Source organism: Cyprinus carpio, chromosome A20 (genome assembly GCF_018340385.1).
Source record: "Cyprinus carpio isolate SPL01 chromosome A20, ASM1834038v1, whole genome shotgun sequence".
NCBI lineage: Eukaryota > Metazoa > Chordata > Actinopteri > Cypriniformes > Cyprinidae > Cyprinus > Cyprinus carpio.
The window spans coordinates 23,054,483-23,078,646 of record NC_056591.1 but is presented as its reverse complement, the minus strand read 5'-3'; the positions used below and the strand labels follow the sequence as shown (position 1 = coordinate 23,078,646).

General features: G+C 32.9%; 1 pseudogene; it reads left to right on the top strand.

Moving 5' to 3' along the window:
- LOC109110401 overlaps positions 1-22,005 on the top strand; it is a 77,788-nt pseudogene extending 55,783 nt beyond the window's left edge.
- Positions 22,006-24,164: the final 2,159 nt, after the last annotated feature.

Genomic DNA, 24,164 nt, shown 5'->3' with positions numbered 1-24,164 from the left:
GTTTACTGACTACTTTTGTTAGTTACTTGTAATGTAGCTTGACTGTAGTTGTACTAGGTTCAATCTGAATAGCTTTCAGCTTGAAAAAACTAAAATTATCCCAACACCTCAATAGCACTACTGAAATATCCAAAATACTTCAAAGAACCTTGATAAGAGCATCATTCGAGCATCATTCAAGTGATTTCTCCAGCTCCATGATTTCTTTTCTGTTGGTTTGTTCTTATTTATCACTCACGAATAACAGCATTAGATCTGTTGAGTTGCTTTAAATGCGGGTGAGTTTTCATTTTGCTCAGCTGGTCATATTTTCATTGTATGCCGATGCACATCACGGCAGTGTATTTTATTATTCTGTGTTGCTGGAGAGAATACATGTATTTGTGTGTGTGTGTGTGTGTGTGTGCGTTGGTGTGGGTGTGTGTGGGTGTGTTTGTTATTTTTTAGTGTTTGTGGGCAGAGCGCATGCTCATAAACCTGTCTTGACTGAATGCAGGATGGATGCTGTATCTTGCCTTTTGGATATGGATTGTTTGTGCGTGGGTGTGTGTTTGGTGTGTGTGTGTGGTGTGTGTGTGTGTGTGTGTGTGGTGGGTGTGTTGTGTGTGTGGTGGTGTGTGTTGTGGGGGGGTGTGTGTGGTGTTTGTGTGTGTGTGTGTGTTGGGGTGAATGACTGGCCTGTGCTTCCTCCAGGCGTCTCGGCGAGAAGTTCGAGCACACATGGATGAGGTCTCAACTCAAGTCACCAACGGCTAATAAAACAGCTCTAATACAGGAAAAATTAGATAGTTTTGAACACAAACCAACAATTAAACATGACTTTAGCTCCAATTGCTAATAAAACAGCTCAAATACAGGAGAAATTAGATAGTTTTGAACACAAACCAACAATGATAACAGATTTACCAACATCTACTAACCATCATGTCACTACAGAACAGATATCAGTGAGTTTAAATATTTAGTTAAGTTTTTAAGTTAAGCTAAAGCACTGTATGGTTAGCATTTTTTCTTTAAGCCAATTTACACCAAAACATTTTCTACAGTTACTAAAAATTGGTCTTGGTCTAAATTTCACAAACAATTACAAAGAAATGACATGTAACGTTGAATTAAATGTGAAATTTTAAAGTAGAAAAACTTAAACATATTTAAAAATATATAAATATATTTATATTATAAAAAGTGTTTAAAAAATAATTTGACCTCCATATATTTCAATCCAAGAGAATACAATCACATCTGTCTCATATGTATCTGTAATACGTGAACACAACACATTTGAATAAAAATCTTACTTTACAGAGTTCCAAAAAAATTATCCAATTTCAAAAGTATATTTTAGTTTTACTGTTTGTTTACAACATACATATAGCATATATTTACAATATATAAAAAACATTTATATGAGTGTATATATATATATATATATATATATATATATATATATATATATATATATACATATACATATGCATGTATTTATATATTTTTGACATTTCATGTTTAATTCTATGTGCTACTTGCCATTTCTTTGTATTTTTTTGTGAAATTTACTAGCAAAGTAAATCCTATACCAAATTTTTTCAGTGTAGATTCATCCACGTCTGCCGCTGATGGCCGCATGCTGTATGACGCCATGAACATTATACTTTTTGCTAACACTAAAATCAAAAATACAAAACAACCAAAAACAAAAATTAAAACACTAAACAACCTCATTTACCTATATTTGTTCTTTTGTTTAACTCATGTGTGACGCTGTTTGTGTTTGCAGTGGTATGTTTGGTGTTTGTGTGTTATTTTAGTTATTTTAGTATCATTAATATAGTACTTTTTGTTAATTTTGAATTAGATTTTATTTTTATATTTTCTGTTTTCACTTTATTTACTTTTAATTAAGGTTTTAGTATTTTTGTTGTATATTTTTGTCAGTTTTATTCGTTTTATTTTTAATAAGTCTAGTTTTTATTATTTATAGTTTTAGTTTTGTATTTGTTATTTTAGTACTTAAATGAAAAAAAAATTGGAAATGAGATTTTTTTTTTTTTTATGTTTACTTTATTTTAGTTAGCTGTAAAACCCTGACTTTAATGAATATGTTTATGTCTGTGTGCATGTATAGCATTGTATTAGTCAGATTTGTTGTGTAACTGCCCTCAACACATGATAATATTACAGCAGAAAGATCCTCTTAATACATCAATAACACACCTCAGTGCTAGTAGGAAACACATCATTGTTACAAAGTTCTGTTCCAAATATAGTGAGCTTCCTACATAGACAGCAGCCTTCTAAGGCAGGATGCTAATTTGGGACACTACATATTCATGAATATCAATTCCAGTAGAGTTTGAATGGCATAATAGTTCATGTTTGTTGCAGTGGAATGTGCACATGTGCACAATTAAAGTACATGCATATGAGTAAATGTAGTTCCCCATGATGCCTCTGCACTTTAGGAGTGTGTTGAGCTCAGCTTCACACTTTTTTTTTTCAAGATTTTCACGCTGTCTCTGTCTTCGTTTACAGTACTAGCTCCATCATGTGGTTTTGTCTTATAAATGACACCAGCAGTATGTCTAGAACCATCACTAATACAACTAACCCACACACGTATAAATAGGCAATTATTCACACATCAAAACAAAAAAACACAAACAAACAAAAAATAACCAAAAACAAGAAAAACCAATCAGGTCTTACTAAACAGTAAATACTGACTACAACAACAGTTTTTCAATATTCAACACACTTTGTCAAATTACATGAATTCTCATGTTATAGGCTCAATTTTAACATACAAAGACTAAAGGCACATCACTTACAAAAAACAACTGACGTCATAATACACTTTTCAATTTATAAATCCAAAAAGCCTCTCGTTCAAGCAGGACATGATCCAAATCACCTCCTCTCCTCTGTAAAAATACCTTCTCAGTTCCTATGTAGCGTAAAAAGGTAAATTCAGTAAAATGCGCAGCTAGTGGATAATTCATATTTCTGCATCTTATTGAACTATGATGTTGGTTTTTCTAATGTTAATTGATTGTTGGCTGGATTGAGATTGATTGTTTGCACCTGTGAATAATCATCTAATAAATACTACAAACAAACATCTAATAAACCCAAAAAACAATAAACCAAAAAAAGAAACATATTTGTAAATCAAGTGTGTTGTTATATATCCTCTCTACACAGATTTGGTATCTTCTGACCTGCACCTCAGATGTAGCGTCTTACTGCACCTCAGATGGTGCGTGTGCTTTGATTGTATTTTATTGTTAAAACATTTTTGTTTAGTTTTGTTGTCATGAGTTCACCCCAAAAATTAAGATTTGCGACAGTAGGCTCACCCTTAGTTATTTAATTGTTGATGGATTTGTTTTCTTCAGGGGAACAGATTTGGAGAGAAAGGTTATATTCCCATCACTACTTGCTCACTAATGTGACGCCTTGTCCAAATAAGTAGATAAATCTTCACATAACAACAATAACGCTTCCTACTGTGACGCCTTGTCTGAATCAGGAGAGAAATCTGCACAGATCAAGCTCTGTTTACAAGCCAAAACAGCTGTAAACAAATATGTTGTTGGATTTTGATGTGAGAGACAACAGGAGATGGACTTATGGATTATGGACTCGTATTCTGGCCAGAAAAAACGGTTTAAAGTTTAAAACACCTTGTTTCTTACAAACATGCAGCTTTTTGCTTCACAAGATGTTAACTGATGGACTGGAGTGGTGTGGATTACTTGTGGATTATTGTGATGTTTTTATCAGCTGATTGGACTCTCATTCTGACGGCACCCATTCACTGCAAAGGATCCATTGGAGCAAAGGCAATCTAAAGTTCTTCTAACTCTGACGAAGAGAACCAAACTCATCTACATCTTGGAGGAGCTCAGGGTGAGCACACATTTTCAGCGAATGTTATTTTTGCAGTGAACTATTGCCTTTTTGGTGGTATGTGTGTGTGTGTGTGTGTGTGGGTGTGTATGTGTGTGGTGTGTGTGTGTGGTGCATCATTATTAGTATTTTAAATTTAAATACTAATTCTAAATTAAAATTTAACTAACAAACCAAAAGTTCACGTAAAAACCTCAAATTTTTCTCTCTGTCTGTCGATGTATCTTTGAGTTGCCTGCCACTCTGTTGGAGTTTGCCTGCCACTGAGACCTGTTGGATTGTTGGCTTGCTGCTGTGCTGTAACTGATGAACTGATGACTTTATCTCCGTAAGCTCCAGTGTAAAGTTGGAGGTGCTTAAAGATGATCGCCGTGGCCATAGGACCTTCAGTTCTCGAGTAAACTATCCAGAACAATCAGCCCTTCCACATGATATGAAACATGATTTAATTATTCTTTCTTTTAGCATTTTCTTATCTTATTTTGCTTTTCATTTTGTATATTTTTAATTATAAAATATAAAATTATTTAATTTCAAAACTACAATTATTAAATATCAAAACTACTATACTTAATTATGATATGTATATGTATTTCATTTCAAGACTAGGATGCTTAAATGTGTAAAGAACTGAACTTTATTTTAAAATGTTTTTCCTTTTTGAATCATTGTCTCTGCCATCTTCTGTCACTCTTTTGATATTGTGATTTCTTAAATTGATATTGTATGAGCAGAGTACAAATTTGTGTCTTATTTATTTTTTTTAATCAATGCAAGTAATGCATTGCAAGGCAAAAAAATTCAAACTACATACAATACACTCAAAACATTTAGGCATAAATTAAAGATTTGTGTATTTAAATTGCATGTAAATTTTCCATCCATTTGTATTACACAGTTTTAAAATAAACAAACTAATAAGCTGAATTTGATGCATAATTGTCAGTTGCTAATTTGATGCCGAAATTGTCAGTTGTCATTAAACAAAACTGGTATGATTGTCTGCACTCAAAAATAAATAAAAATAAATCATGTCCTAAAATAATATATCAGTTTTATTTTATTTTATTTTATTTTATTTTTATTTTATTTTAAGTGTACATAGGATACATTCAGTCATACATAAACTTCACTGGTGCTGTTTCTCCATTTACAACAAATAATGATCAATACATAATGAAAAATAAGAAATCAGGTCATACTTTTATTTTAAATTTCAAAAAAAAAAAACAATATCAAATCAAAATAAACATAATTTCATTGTTTCCGTACTCAAAAAAAAATCAAGTCATAGTTTATTTTATTTTATTTTATTGAAATAATCATATTTTCATACAATTAAATGTATTACTTAAAATATGACTAACTGTTTAGAACAATAATTTAAAACAATAATAAAAAATAAACAAAAAATAAACAAATAGTCAAAATTAATGAAATATAAAAAAATTGTCATTATGTATATTAAAAAACAAAACACCAATTATTGTGTATTTAAAGTGCATTTAGTTTATTAGTACTATTACAGAAATCTGAACTGTTTTATTTATGCGTGACTGACAAATATGCATCACATGAAGTTTATTACATACTAAAACTGTAATCCAAATGATTTATGTATTTGATGCAATTCAAAAACACAAATCTTAACATTTATTTAACTTAAAAAAAAAAAAAATATAAAAAACGAAAGAAAATAATAAAAGACAATACAAACTAATAAAACGAACACTCAGCTAAAAAAAAGCATAAAAAATCCAAAAAAATCAAAAAAGTGCAATTCAATAGAAACAAACGAAGAGTCATAGCCTACAAACGAGAAGAGGTCAGATTACTTAAGCCCAAACCCCTGTGTGTTTGTTCTCTTTTCAGAAGTTACTACTTTTTTTTTTTGGCTTCTTTCTGACGACCATCATCATCATCACCCTTCCGTTTGAGATTATTCCCTCATGCTCGCTGCGTTTTGGCTCTTTCATAAGAGTTCTGTGCGTCTCTCTCTCATGTTTCATGAGCTCTGTGCTGTTCAGGGTCTTGCTCTCGTAATTGTCTTTCTCTCCTCCTTCAGTTCTTCAGCTTCTCCTCGGGCATCAGTAGTTCTTCAGGAACATTTCACTCCATCTCGCTCTCACTGTAGTGCTCTAGAGAGTCTATTAGAGCTTTCCTGCCACTGATTATAGGGTGGTTTTCACAAGTACAGTCATCACAAACTACCACTCCAGTCAAGGGTTGAGCAACATGTTGAGGTTACAGAAAGGTCGACAGGAGAAAAACAGCGTTATTAAAGGAAAGAATGTCTAAATAAAGAGGAGAGGAAATAAGACTTACAGTTTCACGTCATGGGAATAGGGTACATTCCCTTAAGATTATACGAAGTTGAATGTTATGTTTTTGGTCTCTTTCTTTCATTGGATATAATGGAAAGCAAACAGGTTTGTCTGTTGACATCAGTATTTTATGAGTTTCAGATCTGGTTTAGATCAGGTCATGTTCAGTTTGGACAAGGTCAGAGGTCAGTCACACTACTGATACAATACTGTTTAAAAGTTTGGGGTCAGTATGAAGAATATTTTTATTCGGCAAAGATGCATTAATTTGCTTAAAAGTGACAGTAAAATTGCAAATAAATGCTGTTCTTTTTAACTTTTTGTTCATCAAAGAATCCTAAAATACAAAATGTATCATAAAAAAAAATGTTCCACAAAAAAATGAAGCTGCACAATTTTGTTCAACATCGAAAATAATAATAAATGCTTCTTGAGCAGCAAATCAGCATATTAGAATGATTTTTGAAGATCATGTGACACTGAAGACTGGAGTAATGATGCTGAAAATTCAGCTTTGCATCACAGGAATATATTAGATTTTAAATCATATTCAAATAGAAATCAGCTATTTTAAATTGAAATAATATTTCGCAATATTAATGTTTTTACTGCATTTTTGATCAAATAAATGCATCTTTGGTGTGCAGAAGAGACTTTTTTCAAAAAAATACAAAATCTTACCGACCTCAAACTTTTGAACAGAAGTGAATCTCTCTCTGTTTCTACTCATTACATCCCAGAATTCCCAGCTCCATGTTTGTCTCTGAGTTTCATAATGATATGACAGCAGCATGACATTGCTTATTGTTTTCTGGGGTTTAGTGGCCAACATCTATAAAAGCTCCATGAAAACACACAAAAAATTAAATATTAACAGTTTTTTTCTTTTTCTTTCATCCCTTATTTCCCTTCTTCACTTTCCACACACGAAGTCAAGACACAAAAGCAAAGAAAACATCTTACGAGCAAGTATGTTTCTTCATGAACTTACTTTTCTTGTGTTTGACCTGCGTGCGATTATGAAATATCAATGTCGATGACTTTTCCATTTGGTCACTTGTATCACAAAACAGATATATATGTATAACTATTTCCCCTTAGTATTAAATATATATTCTTTGCACTAAATTTAAATAGTAGTTAATAGTAAATAGTATTTGCAGCTCAGTATATTTAATTATAAAACAGTGTGCAATAATAATATCATATTCAGTGCAGGTTTATTATAGTTAACCAAAACTATGAACATGTTTTACTTGAACTACAATAAATGTGTGAGAAAATAAATTAAAACAGTAAACACAACTGCCAAGGGAAAAGATGCTCAATGTTATAGTATACTTGATTGTATTAAAAAATAAATATCTGAAAGAAAAAAAAACCTAAATTACTGTAACGTTAACCTATTATAGTACTTGAAACATGTATTAAAATGAACTGGGACAATTAAAAATAAAAAAGTCATTCAAAATATTAACTAAAAACTATAAATGATTGAGAGTTATACTAATAGCAACACTAGTGTCGCCGTAATAATTAAAATATTGAAAAAAGCACAGCATGCATTAGATACAATAGTTACACACAAATAGTTAATTTCAAAATAGATATGGAACAAAAACTTTCCCCCCCCAAAATATATGGACAAAGCAACTCAGCTGTCGAGTTTCCCTTAGGATCAGTTTCAGTATTTTCAGTGTCGTATTTAGTCTCATAAAAGTTTGTGTGTGTGTTTGTAGGTCATAGTGCAGTGGACATATCAGCATCAGACACAGAAAAACCCACATCAGTTGAGCATCACGTGTGTATAAATGAAATGTTAAAGTTTGTGTGTGTGTTTATAGGTCATAGTGCAGTGGACATCACCAAAGTGGCTCGGAGACACCGAATGTCTCCATTCCCTCTCACCTCTATGGATAAAGCCTTCATCACTGTGCTGGAGATGACCGCAGTTCTGGGCACTGAGATCATTAACTACAGAGGTAGTCTGTGATTTCTTTTTTTAATGATCTATTCCTTTCAAACATGTTTTTGGATGCTGGAAATGAATCCCAGTGTGTGAGATGTAGATCATATCAGTGTGTGTTAATCTGCTGTGATATTGATCCTTCTGTAATTTGATGAGAGCTTCTTATCTTCAGACCATGCGTGTGTGTGTGCAGTTCCAGAGGAACATTTTATATCTCATTTATGTTTGTATAGAATAGAAATAATAAATGTAGAGCATCAACTTCACCTCAGATGTTCCTCCTAAAATTCCACATGATAAATAAAAATAATGGGGCTAAAGCTTTTTTCTGCCACAGAAAAAATTGTAGTTGTGACATTTTATCCCACAATTCAGAGTTTTTTTTTCTTGCAATTAATAAATTAATAAAATTGGAATTGTAAGAAAAAAAAGTCTGAATTGTAAAATAGAAGTTGCAATTACTTTTTTCGTGTCAGGAAAAATCTAAATTGTAAGACGTAAACTCTGAATTTCAAGGGAAAAAAAGTCAGAATTGCAAGATGTAAACATAGAATAATGAGTGTAAAAATAAGAATCTGAGAGTCTATAACTGTCAGTTGCAAGATGTAAAAATGCAAGATTGTTAGAGAACTTGCAATTCTTATAAAAAAAAAATAATAATTACAATTTTTATATTTTTATTCCAAGGTATAAATAAGCTTCCATTGAAGCTAGCATCTAAAATGCTCTAAATTGTTATTTTCTACAGATTTTTTATTATTACTATTTTTTATTTTGGGGGTAAATATCAGGTAGCTCATCATCCCTTATGTATTTTAAAAGGCATGTTATATGCTAATAATTACATTTAATCTTTTTCTCTGTCTTCTTGTTCTCATAGACGGCATGGGTCGAGTTCTGGCTCAGGACGTTTATGCCAAAGACAACCTGCCTCCGTTCCCTGCCTCTGTTAAAGACGGCTACGCTGTAAGAGGTGAGAGCCCACATGACTCGACGATGACAGACCTGGTTAACTCACGCTCTAGTGCTCGCGTCAGCGCTGCATATTGAACGAATTACTCACGTCTACTGGAAAGCAACGCTCAAAACGCCTCTCAGGGGATGAATGTCAAATGCTTCATTCATTTCTATGGACTTGGTGCTGGATGGGAGTTTCCTGCTTAAAAATGTCATAACAAGAACTTGTGCATAGTAAACTTCAGCACTTGGGGATTTTGCATTAATTGCATATTTATGAGCTCATGAGTATTTACTGACAGTCTATAAACATATTTGTCATTCAAAATAACATTTTAACTTATACCATGCTCTGTCTGAATACTCGATTCTGATTTACTGGCAGGTGTGCTTTAAAAAAGGTTAAATGCACAGGTAGTTGCAAATTACTGTTCTATATTAATGATCTGCTCTCATTGATGCACACACACACACACACATACACAGAGAAAGATCAGAGAGTACATAAACTTGTTGTCAACACTACCCTGCAACTTTAATTAAAAATAGCTTAGATACTGGATCACTGCATTATATTCCTCAGCAACGAGGAGGTCGAATCAAACATCATTAACAGCTTTAACTTGTCAATGCTAGCAAATAATCATGGTATAGGCAGGATAATGCATTAAATGATTTTAATGCTAGCTGTGCATTATCCCTTACAATTCTTTAACTAAATTTGTATGTTATCAAAACATTCCTAGAAAGTTCCTTCGATGTTTTTAGTGACATTACTACTTATTTCAAAACATTCAGAGAACATTCAAAAGTAACATTCTCATAATGTTTGCAGAATGATTAAAATGGAACATTCCCTTAATGTTTTGGCTAAATTTTTTTGTTTGTTTTGTTTTTTACTTTATAAAAAAGACTTTTTGAATATTCTGAGAACATGTCCATACCTTAATGAGAAAATTATCAAAGCATTCTTAGATGCTTTAGCTAATGTTACTAGTTGTTTCAGAACATCAGAAAACATTCAAAAGTAACGTTCCCATAATGTTTACAGAATGAATGAAATGGAACATTCTTTAAATGTTTTAGCTGATGTTACTACTTACTCAAAACGTTCAAAAACATTGAAAATAAGTGATTCCTTAATGTGTTTTTTTTTTAGTTTTAGGTAACATTCAAAATAAGATAATGATAAAGTCAACAAAACAATTTTAGAACCTATTTTTGCTACAGTGCTGTCTCTGTGTCCTGACAGCGGCTGATGGTCCTGGTGACAGATTTATTATCGGCGAGTCTCAGGCTGGAGAGTGCCCTGCTCGGGCTGGAGAGCAGGTGAGAAAGAAAAGAGCATCGCTTGAGAACCACCTCTTTCAAATGTGGAAATGATCCGTACGTGTGTTTCCAGCCCACACACACCGTGATGCCGGGTCAAGTGATGCGGGTGACGACAGGCGCTCTATTCCCATGCGGGCGATGGCGCTGTGGTTCAAGTAGAAGACACCGAGCTCCTGCGAGAGTCTGAAGACGTGAGTTACAGCCTACTGATTCTTTAATCAAACATAAAAATACACGATTTAATCATTTGAATTTATTTATATACACTAACGTTCAAAAGTCTGGGGCCGGTAAGATTTTTCAAATGATTTTCAAAAGTCTTCTGTTCACTAAAGCTGCATTTCTTTGATCAAAAATACAATAAAAATTGTGAAATATTATTGTAATGTAAAATAGCTGTTTTCTATGTGAATATATAATAAAATGTAATTTATTGCTGTGATCAAAAGCTGAATTTTCAGCATCATTACTGTCACATGATCCTTCAGAAATCCATCAAAAATATTCTGAATTATTATCAATGTTGAAAACAAAACATATTTTTGTTGAAACTGTGATGCATTTTATTTTTCAGGATTTTTGGTTGCATTGAACACTCAAAACGTCATCATAAGAAAGTTCAGAAGAACAGCATTTATTAGAAATACAAAATTTTATAACATTATAAATGTCTTTACTGTCACTTTTGATCAATTTAATGCATCCTAGATGAATAAAACTATTAATTTCTTTCAAATTCGTCATCATATTATTATGATTTCTGAAGATCATGTGACACTGAAGACTGGCTCAGGGGATGAATGTCAAATGCTTCATTCATTTCTTATGGACTTGGTGCTGGATGGGAGTTTCCTGCTTAAAAATGTCATAACAAGAACTTGTGCATAGTAAACTTCAGCACTTGGGGATTTTGCATTAATTGCATATTTATGAGCTCATGAGTATTTACTGACAGTCTATAAACACATTTGTCTGATGTTCTGAGAACATTCAAAATAACATTTTAACTTATGCCATGGTCTGTCTGAATACTCGATTCTGATTTACTGGCAGGTGTGCTTTAAAAAAGGTTAAATGCACAGGTAGTTCCAAATCACTGTTCTATATTAATGATCTGCTCTTATTGATGCACACAAACACACACACACACACAGAGAAAGATCAGAGAGTACATAAACTTGTTGTCAACACTACCCTGCAACTTTAATTAAAAATAGCTTAGATACTGGATCCACTGCATTATATTTCTTCAGCTTAGCGAGGAGGTCGAATCAAAACATCATTAACAGCTTTAACTTGTCAATGCTAGCAAATAATCATGGTATAGGCAGGATAATGCATTAAATGATTTTAATGCTAGCCATGCATTATCCCTTACAATTCTTTAACTAAATTTGTATGTTATCAAAACATTCCTAGAAAGTTCCTTCGATGTTTTTTTAGTGAGCATTACTACTTATTTCAAAACGTTCAGAGAACATTCAAAAGTAACAACCTCATAATTTTTGCAGAATGATTAAAAATGGAACATTTCACTTAAGGTGGCCTAAAAAAAATTGTTTCGTTTTTACTTTATAAAAAATACTTTTGTATCTGAGAAACATGTCCCCTAAATAATGAACCATTATCAAAGCACTCTTAGATGCTTTAGCACTGTAATACGTGGTTCAGAACCAATCAGAAAACATATCAAAAGCGAACCTTCCCTAATGTTGACAGAATGAATAAAATGGAAACATTCTTTAAATGTTTAAGCTGATGTTACCACTTACTCAAATGTTCAAAAACATTGAAATACGAGTTGCCTTCATGAGGTTTTTTTTTTTTTAGTTTTAGGTAACATTCAAAATAAGATTTTATCGAGTCCATAACTTAATGGGAACGTTATCAAAACGTTTTTAGAACCTATTTTTGCTACAGTGCTGTCTCTGTGTCCTGACAGCGGCTGATGGTCCTGGTGACAGATTTATTATCGGCGAGTACTCAGGTGGAGAGACAGGCTGAGAAAGAAAAGACTATCGTTTTGAGAAAGTCCACCTTCAAAGTGTTGAGGGAAAATGATCCGTAGTGTGTCGTTTCCAGCCCACACACCACCAGTGATGCCGGGTCCAAGTGATGCGGGTGAGGACAGGCGCTCACTATTTCCATGCGGCGGCCAGATGCTGTGGTGCACAGTAGAAGACACCGAGCTCCTGCGAGATAGGTCCCGAAGGACCTCGTGCCGTTACAGCCTACTTGATTCTTTAATCAAACATAAAAATCCACGATTTACTCAGATTGGGAACTTTATTTATATACACTAACGTGTCATAAAGTCTGGGGCCGGTAAGATTTTTCAAATGATTTCAACAGTCTTCTGTTCACTAAAGCTGCATTTATCTTGATCAAAAAATACAATAAAAATTGTGAAAATATTATTGTATGGTAAAATAGCTGTTTTCTATGTGCAATCTATAGATAATAAATGTAAATTTATTGCTGTGATCCAAAACGCTGAATTTTCAACAATCCATTACTGTCACATGATCTTCAGAAATCATGTCTAATATGCTGATTTGCTGCTCAGCAAAAACATTTCGGATTATTATCAATGATTGAAAAACATAACATATTTTGTTTGGAAACTGTGACCGCATGTTCTTTTTCAGGAGTTTTTGGTTGAATTTTGAAACACTCAAAATAACGGCATTTATTTGAATCAAACCTTTTGGCCAACCATTATCAAATGTCTTAAATATAAATTAATACAAACTTAATACATAAAAAAAAAAATAAAAAAAAAAACACACTTACAAACACCACATATTTAACTAGAACTAAATATATACATATTTCTAATATAATATATATATATATACATATATAATCTATATATATATAAATATAGATATATATATATATATTATATGAATTTATTTTCCAATAATAAAAAATTTCTGAAAAGTAAAAAAAATAATCTGAAACAACATAAAACTAAAATCACACAAAAATTATTTGAAAAGTGTGAGGAAGTTATTTGTCCAGGCAGACACTGTTATTCACTGATGATGATATGAATATATTTCAGACTGCCGTTAATTACCATTTCGGCTGTCAATTATTATCTGTGTGTTCCTACCTAAATTAATTTTTCAGGGCACAGAAGAGCTTGAGGTGCGGATTCTGGTTCAAGCTCGTCCAGGTCAAGACATCAGGTGAGCGGCTGTGAGCGTATCTCAGCGTGACCGTGTGAGTCTCGGATGTGTCTGAAGGAGTCTGTCCCGTGTTCTGCAGGCCCATCGGTCATGACATTAAGCGTGGTGAATGCGTGTTGTCCAAAGGCACTCACATGGGTCCGTCTGAGATCGGCCTGCTGGCCACGGTGGGCGTCACAGAGGTGGAAGTGCAGAAGTTTCCAGTCGTGGCTGTGATGTCTACAGGCAACGAGGTGCCACTTCAACACACACTGCTCTTTAGACCTCCACTGTTTCTTCTAGACAGCCTCCTGCTTTCTCACACTGAAAAAACTTATTTTCTTACTTAGTATTTTTGCCATTACAAGTATATAACAATCATAAAAACATACATAAATACATGAGAAGGAAGATTTCTTGAGAAATTAAGGGCCAGATTTACTAACAACTTGCGGAACCAACTGCCGCTATTTACTAAAGATGCGCAGTGAAGAATCATAGTACTGTCAGAAATAACCAAAGATAAGAATCAAAGAATAAAAGGCGTGGACACAGTTATTTTTGCCCCTGACCTTATTGAATATGCACTTGTAGGAGTTCCTTATCATTTGCGCTCGTCAAATTACTGGTATTTGCACCATTATTTAACTCCCAAGAAAAGCATGTCTAATTTGCGTTGCTCTTAAATTGCTTTGATCGTTATGGAAATTATCTGTGTGACATTCCTCGTTACACAGTAAACTTCTGTTGTGTAGAACTTTAAATGTACAAAAATTAAAGGGTTTGTTTAAGTTTCATTGGAGTAAAAAATAGATTAATGTTTTTGCCTTCATTTGATTACCAGAAAATTGTAAATGCACAACAGAATTTCTAAAGAAAAAAAATAAATAAATAAAAAGAAAAAAGAAAATTTCATAGGACCCTGTTATTGTCTACAAATGAATAAATGAAGTGATTAAAATGGAATACAGAAAAATTTAAATGGAAAGCACAGAATTTGGGCCCTAATGTGCAGTTTCTTTCCACACAAGAGTAGCACAGGGAATTTGGGGGCCCCAATAAGGTGCAGTTTTCTTCCCACACAACCAAGCAACACTTAAAATTTGGTCTGAAAAATAATCCTTATTTTTTTTCATTGCAGTTTAATTTAAATGTAAAAAATAAATAAACAAAAAAATAAAATGTATTTTAACAGTTTATCAATTAGACAGACAAAAACAGTGGACAATTGCTTAGTGAAAGTGACCCCAAAGCACCACCTAGTGTCCAAACTACGCTAATACTATTACAACCTGTGTAAATGTGAACAAGCGCTCTACAAGATGAAAGAAATCCAATTATGAAAAAAAATAATAATAATAATAAAAACAATGGACACAACTAAGGGACACGGCGGTGCAGCAGTGAGCATCACAACAGTGAAAGAAACAGCCTCAAAATTGTAAATGAGAAACTGAAAATGTTCACGGTATCCCATTACTTAGCCTGGAGCCCCCAACCAAATCACTAAACCCGACCCCCAATGATTGATTGAAACAGTGCTAGTACTTAGTCAAAGTCCTCTTTAAGTCTTATAAGCAGTTCCATTACAGTTCCACTGACTAGTGTAAACTGTTGTTGTTTTCAGCGCTGAAACTGCTGAACCAGGACGATTTACACCCCGGTAAGATCAGAGACTCGAATCGCTTCGACGCTGCTGGGTTGAGCACCATACAGGAGCACGGATACCCCACCATCAACCTGGGCATCGTGGGAGACAAGTGAGCAGCTTTCACACTTTATACAGAAATATAAAGAGTGATTGTGTGTAGAATTTAGATGACATAAAAACAGGGAAACTTTTTTTATTTTACTTTATTATTAAAAGTTTGTTTGTTTGTTTTTTAAACCAAGCATTTTGTATGTACACTCTCAGAAAAAAGGTACAAAAGCTGTCACTGGGGCGGTACCTTTTCAAAATGTACACCTTTGTACCTAAAGAGTCCATATTGGTACCTTAAAGGTACATATTAGTACCTAAAGTGTATGTATTAGTACCTAAAAAGTACAGAATTGTACCTTTTGAAAAGATACCGCCCCAGTGACAGCTTTTGTACCTTTTTTTCTGAGAGTGAAAAAAAACGTTTTTTTTCTTATATACAAGAGTGCATATAACCAAACATATCAGGGGTTTATAGAAAGACCAAAAATACAGAAAAACATTGTACATCTTAAACAGATACATAGTTTGTATTGCTTTAATGTTGTTCAGTTGCTTTGACGCAATCTTTTTTGTTTAAAGCGCTATATAAATAAAGGTGACTTGACTTGACTTTAGATATTTCTGTGAATTTTAAATTGTTCTAACAAAGGTATTCCTTCAAACCATTTGACTTCATTATTATAATAACAAGCAAATATAATAAATCAAAAAATGTTATCAGCATCCAATGAGAAACACGTTAACATGACATCCGCTTCTACTCAAAGTGAAATAATCGTAGCTTCTTTTTTAAACAATTCTTTTCAAAAAACAGATATCTTCCACATTAACTTTATTAGACTTCAATACTGAAACACAAGTGATTTAACAAAGTAAAAAGATTTCTACAATCTAACAGCCTCGGGGAATCGCATGTAATATCATTAAATATCGGTTTGGCTCAATTGAGAAATTAGAAATAAATTAGCTCAGTATAAACTCTCAGAAAAAAATTTACATCTATGTTATTTGCCCCTAAATGGTACATATTAATACTTAAAAGGACATAAAGTTAGTACTTTTGCTTGATTATCTTAGTTGTCTTTTCTGTAGTTTTAAATCGAAGCATGTTTATACATTTTATTATTGTGGTTTTCTGTGTAAAGCTGCTTTTAAAGGTGCTATGTACAAGAAAGTTTATTGTTATCATTATTACTGTCATAAAATGTACATATTAGTGCCTTTTTTTGAAAGGGTACCACCTCCTTGACTGTTTTGTACCTTTTTTCATTGTAACTGTAAAAAAGCACCACAAAATCAAACCAACTTCTAAACAAATATCTTAAATTTATTACATTTTAATACATTAAAGGCAGTACAGCTATTAATCACGTTTTGTGACATGTCAGTTGTCATGGTAACTGTTACCCTGGTTTCCTACAGCCCTGATGACCTGTTGAATGCTCTGAATGAGGGAATCAGTCGCGCTGATGTCATCATCACCTCAGGGGGCGTGTCCATGGGCGAAAAGGCACGAGAGCTTTTACATTTATTTTATTACATTTATATTTAGCTGACAAAAACCAAAATATAAAACAATGAATATTGAAAGATAAAACATAAAGATTATAATATAATAAACAAATCACTACACTAAAATCAAATCGCAGTATCGCAGTAAGTCTGTCACGTCAAACTATAACTTCAAAGAGATTTGTTCCTAAAGAAATGAGGTGCCTAGTGCTTTAAATACCTACAGATCTTTTTAAAAGGATTAACACTTGCAATAAAGACGAGAATACAGTGTTTATACAATCAGGCATTGGTTAAAAAAAAAATCTTTGTCATACACTCTTATTTTTAATTGGTCCAAGTTTACCAGTTCATTAAATCATTGTAAATGGATGTTTTCACAGGATTACCTGAAACAGGTACTTGATATCGACCTTCATGCTCAGATACACTTTGGTCGTGTCTTCATGAAACCAGGGTGAGTTTTTGAAGAAACAGGTGACATCTGCGTGAAGATTGTACAAGTAATGCAGAATGAGGGTGTTTTCACTTCTGAAACCTCGTTAAATGAAACAAACACTTTAATTCTAACAAAACGTAATTAAAAAATAATAATTATTATAATAATAACCTCCAAAAAGCAGATTTGAATATCAGTGTATTTAATCCATAATACTTCATTACTATACCAATAAAAAAATAAAATATAATTAACAAAAATAAATACAATATATATTTAAATAAAAAAAAATAATAAAAAAAGAATAAAATAATATTAATTAATGCTGTTATTATATTATAGTCTTTATCCGCTTTAACTGGAACAAAATTGAATTTAAAAACTTGGATATGAGTTCATTTAATCAGTAGTGCTATATTTTAATTTATTTTATTTTATTTTAAACGAGTATTTTATTTAAATATGTTTTCTGAACATTTATTTTGTTTTATTTCATTTTATGTTATTATAAATTAAAATGTATATGCATTTAAATTAAATGTATTAAATTAAATTCATTTTAATACTATTCTGATTTTCTATCTTTATTTTAAAATTTAAGTGAAAAACTCCAAAAAGCCAACCTGGATGTCAATCCATTTAATCCATAGAACTACATTTTTTTAGTATTATTATTATCATTTATTTATTTATTTATTTATTTTATTATTATTATTATTTTATTTTAATATTTACATTTATTTTATTTGAATTAATAGAATAGAATAGTTTTAATAACAAAAGCAAGTGTATCATTATGGTTACTTGCAAGCAAAAATACAGTTTTTTTGTTTTACATAAACTTAAAGTGAACTGTATTCAGACCGTTTTTTGAGATGGTCTCACTTCAGATCACTTTAGAACATTTAGAGCAATCGCATGCAGTATAAATCATGCAAACTGATTGCAGATATATATATATAACATTCAGATTGCTCTCAGATTGCAACCCAGTGTGAAAACACCCTGATTTTGAGTGTCAAACGATGAGAATCAGTCCACGCTGGTATTGAGCTCTGGTTTGTCTTCCGTTAGTCTCCCCACAACATTTGCCACTCTTGATATGGACGGGTCTCGAAAACTTATCTTTGCTCTGCCAGGTAGGGACGGTGAGAGAGTTTATTGGTTTGTTTGTTTTTTCTCAAAACACATACTAGTCTGTAATTTCAACACACAGCTTGGGCTACTTTTCATCTATCAGTGAATGATTTCTGCTTTTGTGGCTGTCTGGTGATTCCCAGGTAATCCTGTGTCAGCAGTCGTAACATGTAACCTCTTCGTCATTCCCGCCTTGAGGAAGATGCAGGGAATCTTAGACCCACGACCCACCATAATAAAAGCCAGGGTGAGACCACCTTCAAACATAAAATAGCTGAATTTTCAGCATCTCCAGTCTTCAGTGTCACATGATCTTCAGAAATCATTCTAATATGCTGATTTGCTGCTAAAGGAACATTTATTATTATTATTATCAATGTTGAAAACAGTTGTACTGCTTCGTATTTTTGTGGAAACAGTGATACATTTTATTTTTTAAGATTATTTGATGAATAGAAAGTACAAAAGAACAGCATTTATTTGAAATAGAAATCACATTAGAAGTCTTTACTGTCAGTTTTGATCAATTTAATGCATCTTCACTGAATAAAAGTATTCATTTCTTTAAAAAAAAAAAATATTTTTCGAATGATTTGCTGAGCTCTCAGATATGTAATTTAGTTTTCTGTGCTGAACAGGAACTAAATATGTTAATGCATTAACTTGAAAACATTAATTGCAAAACATTCAAATCTATTGACAGCCTTAATAACAAAATCTAAATTGTGCTTAATTGTTTCCTTTTCTTTTTTCACGTTTTTTTTTTTTTTTTTTTATCATGTGATGTGAAGCTGGATCCACGTCCAGAGTATCACCGCTGTATTTTGACATGGCACCATCAGGAACCTCTGCCATGGGCACAGAGCACAGGTTACACATCCATCGTTATTATTATTATTATTGTTGTTATTATTATCACAGAAGTCTCGCTGAACTGACATGTTATCTTGCCTATACATTGGCGGCTTAATAATGTCTGTCGGTTTCCATTGGCTAATAAATTGTTACATTTCACTCGCCAGTGATTGAGTAGGCTAAGAATACGTTTAGTACAGATATAGTTTACACTGTGTTTTGTGTCCTATGGTCACTTTAGGGAGCCTACACTAGAATGCTCTGAGCGTTTGACATTAGCTCATTTATGAAAGCGTGAAAAAAGCCATGTTAATTACCACATAAAATTTATGCATTTAAATTATATTTATCTATATAATTCTTTTATGGGTTTTTTTTTTTTTTTTTGACATGACAGAGTTTCATTATTTTATACTTTCTGAATAATTGTGCAAGCAGGGCAATGTTAGTGCTCTTCAATCACCTTCCAGTGTTTGATTTTAGAAAATCAGTTTTTATTAGTAATTTTGTTGCCTGTTGCTATATATATATATATATATATATATTATATGATATATATAGATATCTAGATAATATATACTATATATATATTATTCCTTCAGCTTTTAGATATAGTACATTAAATTGAAATTAAGTTAAAAGTTAAAGGAAAATGAGAAATTTTCCTTCAGCTAGGCAACTAGCTGAAATAAAATGTTCAAGGTTTTTTATATTTTATTTCGTGTGTGTGTGTGTGTGTGTGTGTGTGCGTGTGTGTGAGTGAGTGTGTGTGTGCGTGAGTGTGAGTGAGTGTGAGTGTGTGTGTGTGTGTGCGTTGTGTGTGTGTGTGTGCGTGTGCGTGAGTGTGAGTGTGAGTGAGTGAGTGAGTATGAGTGTGTGTGTGTGTGTGTGTGTGTGTGTGTGTGTGTGTGTGTGTGTGTGTGTGTGTGTGTGTGTGTGCGTGAGTGAGTGTGAGTGTGTGTGTGTGTGCGTGTGTGTGTGTGCTTGTGTCGGTAGGCGTGGGTTCGTGAGTGCGTGATTCGGAGGTAGAGTATGAGTGTGTGTGTGTGTGTGTAGTGTGTGTGTGTGTGTCGTGCGTGATGTGTGAGTGCTGTGTGTTCGTGCGTGTGCGTGTGTGTGTGCGTGTTGTGCGTGTTGCGTGTGCGTGTTTGGCGTGTGTGTGTGTGAGTGAGTGAGAGTATGATGTATGTGAGGTGTGTGTGTGTGTGGTGTGTGTGTGTGTTGTGTGTGTGTGTGTGTGTAGTTGTGTGGCCTTCAAGCATTACTCTCTCATTCCCTCTCATTGTGGATAAAACCAATAGCAGTTGTATTGCCAGTGTGCGTGTTGGTACGTAGAGGGTTGCTTTACTCTCTCATTCCCTCTCATTGTGGATAAAACAAGATGCATGTTGGTTCCTCTGACCATAATGGTTCCTGGTTGAAAAATTTAAAACCAACAGGTTGGAGGCAGTATTTTCACGCTGTTCTCCATCTCGTCTTCCTCCAGGGAACCAGGTTAGCAGCAGACTCATGAGCATGCGCAGCGCTAACGGACTCCTGATGCTACCTCCCAAAACCGAGCAATACGTGGAGCTACACAAGGGCGAGGTGGTGGACGTCATGGTCATCGGGCGTCTATGATGACAGAAGCGGCCCGACGGACGGAGAGCGACGGGTGGTTCACGGTGCATGTTCACATATCATTGACTGTAATATGCAACGGCACAGCTAGTTTTTATTGATTTGGATAACGCTGAAGTATAGTCAACATCTCGATCACAAACCTAGATACATATGAGAAAAAAAATATTATTTCAAAGAAAGAAAAAATATACTTTTAAATTATAAAATCAAATTATAAAAAGAGATTTATTCTGTATTATTATGAATTATTATTATTGCATTTTTCTTCTCATTATTATTAATTATTATTATTATATTAAGGCAACTTTGTTCTTTTCATTGCAGTTGCTTTGTGTGTTCAATGCTAGATCTTATAGCTGTAGCATTTTAATAGAAACTGTAGGTGCCTGCCAGGAGAGAAAAAAGAATATTATTTCCCCATTTTAATGCAAAAATAAAAATGAAAAGTGACTGCTTTTGTTTTCGGACATGGGGAAGGATCACGACAACTTGAAATCTGGACTCTGGAGGGTGGCACTTTTTGTCTTACGTGTCATTGACGTGACACTTTTACTTTTCCTCCCATTAGTAGGCATCATTATGACATCACAAAGAGCTTTGCTTGTCGTTTATATCTCGTGAGTCTTGTTTGTGTGCGCAGTGCCAAACGCGTGGGTGCACGAAGGGCGGTGCGTGGGGGAACACGGGCCTGGTCACCCAATCCCTGAAGCTTCCTTATAATCACATGACCTGGTGTAGCCCCGCCCCTGTCCCCCCAGGGGGCGGAGTCACAGGCGAGTGTTTTATTTGAATATACTTTAAAAAGACGAGGAAAAAAAACAACAGCTTATTTAAGTGCTGACTGCCTTTTTAATCAACTACACAAAAATGTACAGTTAAAAAAACAAACAAAAAAAATTGAATTGTACAGATAAATGTGACCAGCACTCCTGCGGAATATGACCAAGCAATGGTGGGACATTGAACAAATCTGTATAATACATTTTCTTTAATGATAAGAACCTAATGAGAGAGAATACAATAATAAAATCCTTGATCATTATATAAAAACAGCATTGTGGAATTTTCTTGTAATAAAATGAATAAAAACATAATTCCTTAACGTGGGTGATTTAATTATTTTTTATTTTTGCATTTTATGTTCTACTGATTAAATGACCTCTGGCAGTGTTTTGGACGGCTGATCTTTAATGGTTTATTTAACAATAAAGCATGCAGTGATTCCAGTTACCAGTGTTATTATGTGAAAAATTTTGCTTTTTCTTTAACTACAACAGCATCATTTTTCACATAATAACATTGGTAATTGTGTTGAATGATTGATGATTATAGGCATTTGGGAAAAGTTGTTATAGAAATAAGATTATTTTCTTATTAAATAATATAAAATATTACATTTAAAAATATATATTTTTTTTGGTAATTAAAAAAATGAATATATATATATATATATAATATATATTATATATATATATATATATATAATATATATATATATATATATAATATATAATTGTATTTTATATATATAATGTATTTTATATATATATATATATATATATATATAATTAGTACTGTAATTTCACAATTTTAATTTTTAATTAATTTTATATTAATATATTTATAATTCTTGTAATAATATCAGTCATCTACTTTTCATGCAATGTTAATTTACGTTAACTTAATCTGTAAATTATTAATAATAATAATATTAATATTGTAATATATTGGTTGTATGTATATCATTATATCATTTTATGTATATATATATATATATATATATATATATATATATATATATATATATATATATATATGTATATGTGTGTGTGTGTGTGTGTGAGTGTGTGTGTGTGTGTGTGTGTGTGTGTATATATATATATGTATATATATATATATATATATATATATATATATATAATATATATATATATATACATATACATGTGTGTTAATGATAATCCTATATATTAGATAATAATTTATATAACTTATTTAATAGTCATTGTTCCAAAATCTGTGGCAGTAGAATCTATCACATGGTCAGATGTTGGTCAAACTCGTGGTGCTGTCGGGTTTAGAGCAGATTACTGAACTCATGAAGTCACCGCTCATCCACATTAGCCTCAGACGCCTGAGCTGTGGACACTCACATGTCTACTGGACCTGAGTGAAAACTCCACTGCAATCACTGCTTATTCACCATCAGCGGCCGAGAGAGACCTGCCACTCCATGCACACAGTGAGTAATGGGTGTAGCATGATAGAGTCAGTAGTTTCGTTTGTTTTCATTAACTCTGGTATGGTTGCTTTGTTTTTGGTTGATGTTGGGCTGCTGTATGTCAGTGCTTGGTCACAGAAAGTCAAGGGTTCAAACCCCACAAGAGTTGATGCATTAACTGTCCACATTGTGTTTATCTGTCAGCTTTCTATTGAAATTGTAGTGAAAATCATCTGTGCAGGATCATAGGTGCAGGACAGGAAGGACTAGAGGAAAAACGTGCAAGAGCTTAATAAGTTTATCTACATCTGTGGCACTTAAAAGGTCTCAGGGGTCAAATACTGCTGTATTTATGGACGAAACTGTTACGGGTGATTTATACATGCAATGAAGTGAAAAGCTAAAATGAGCTGATCAGAATAAAATATTTCTCGATTTCTGTCAAAATACCATAGTTACTCACAGAAGCTTTCTTTCTGTCACTTTTTAAAAATATTTATTATGACAGTGGTGCTAATACAGTGTTTGGACAGTTTTATAAACATTTTTTCACACAGAAACTGGACAACCACACAGAAATGGCAAATAAAACATTGAATTAATTATGAAATTTTAAAGAAGAAAAACTGAAATATACATACTCGAGTAATCTTTGTTTTATTTATAAAATGGAAAAATATTTTTTTTACATTGGCATTTTGATATTGTTTGTAAGGCATGTTTGGTAAGGTTGAAGTTATTTATAGGCTACTCTATTTGTAGATCAACTGTCCTTTATTTAGATGTGAAATAAGGGATAATCTATTATTATTCATTTAAATACTGTGTTTTATGGAAGATATGGAAAAAACAGATGTCCATGCAGCTCGTCAGAATCCTCTTGAATGTTTAAGGAATTAATTTCTTTCCCTGAAACCTGCTTATAACTTGGTTTATGTGTGTCTGCAGGTCCTAGTGATGGTGTGTGTGTGTGTTGCGTGTGTGTGTGTGTGTGTGTGTGTGTGTGTGTGT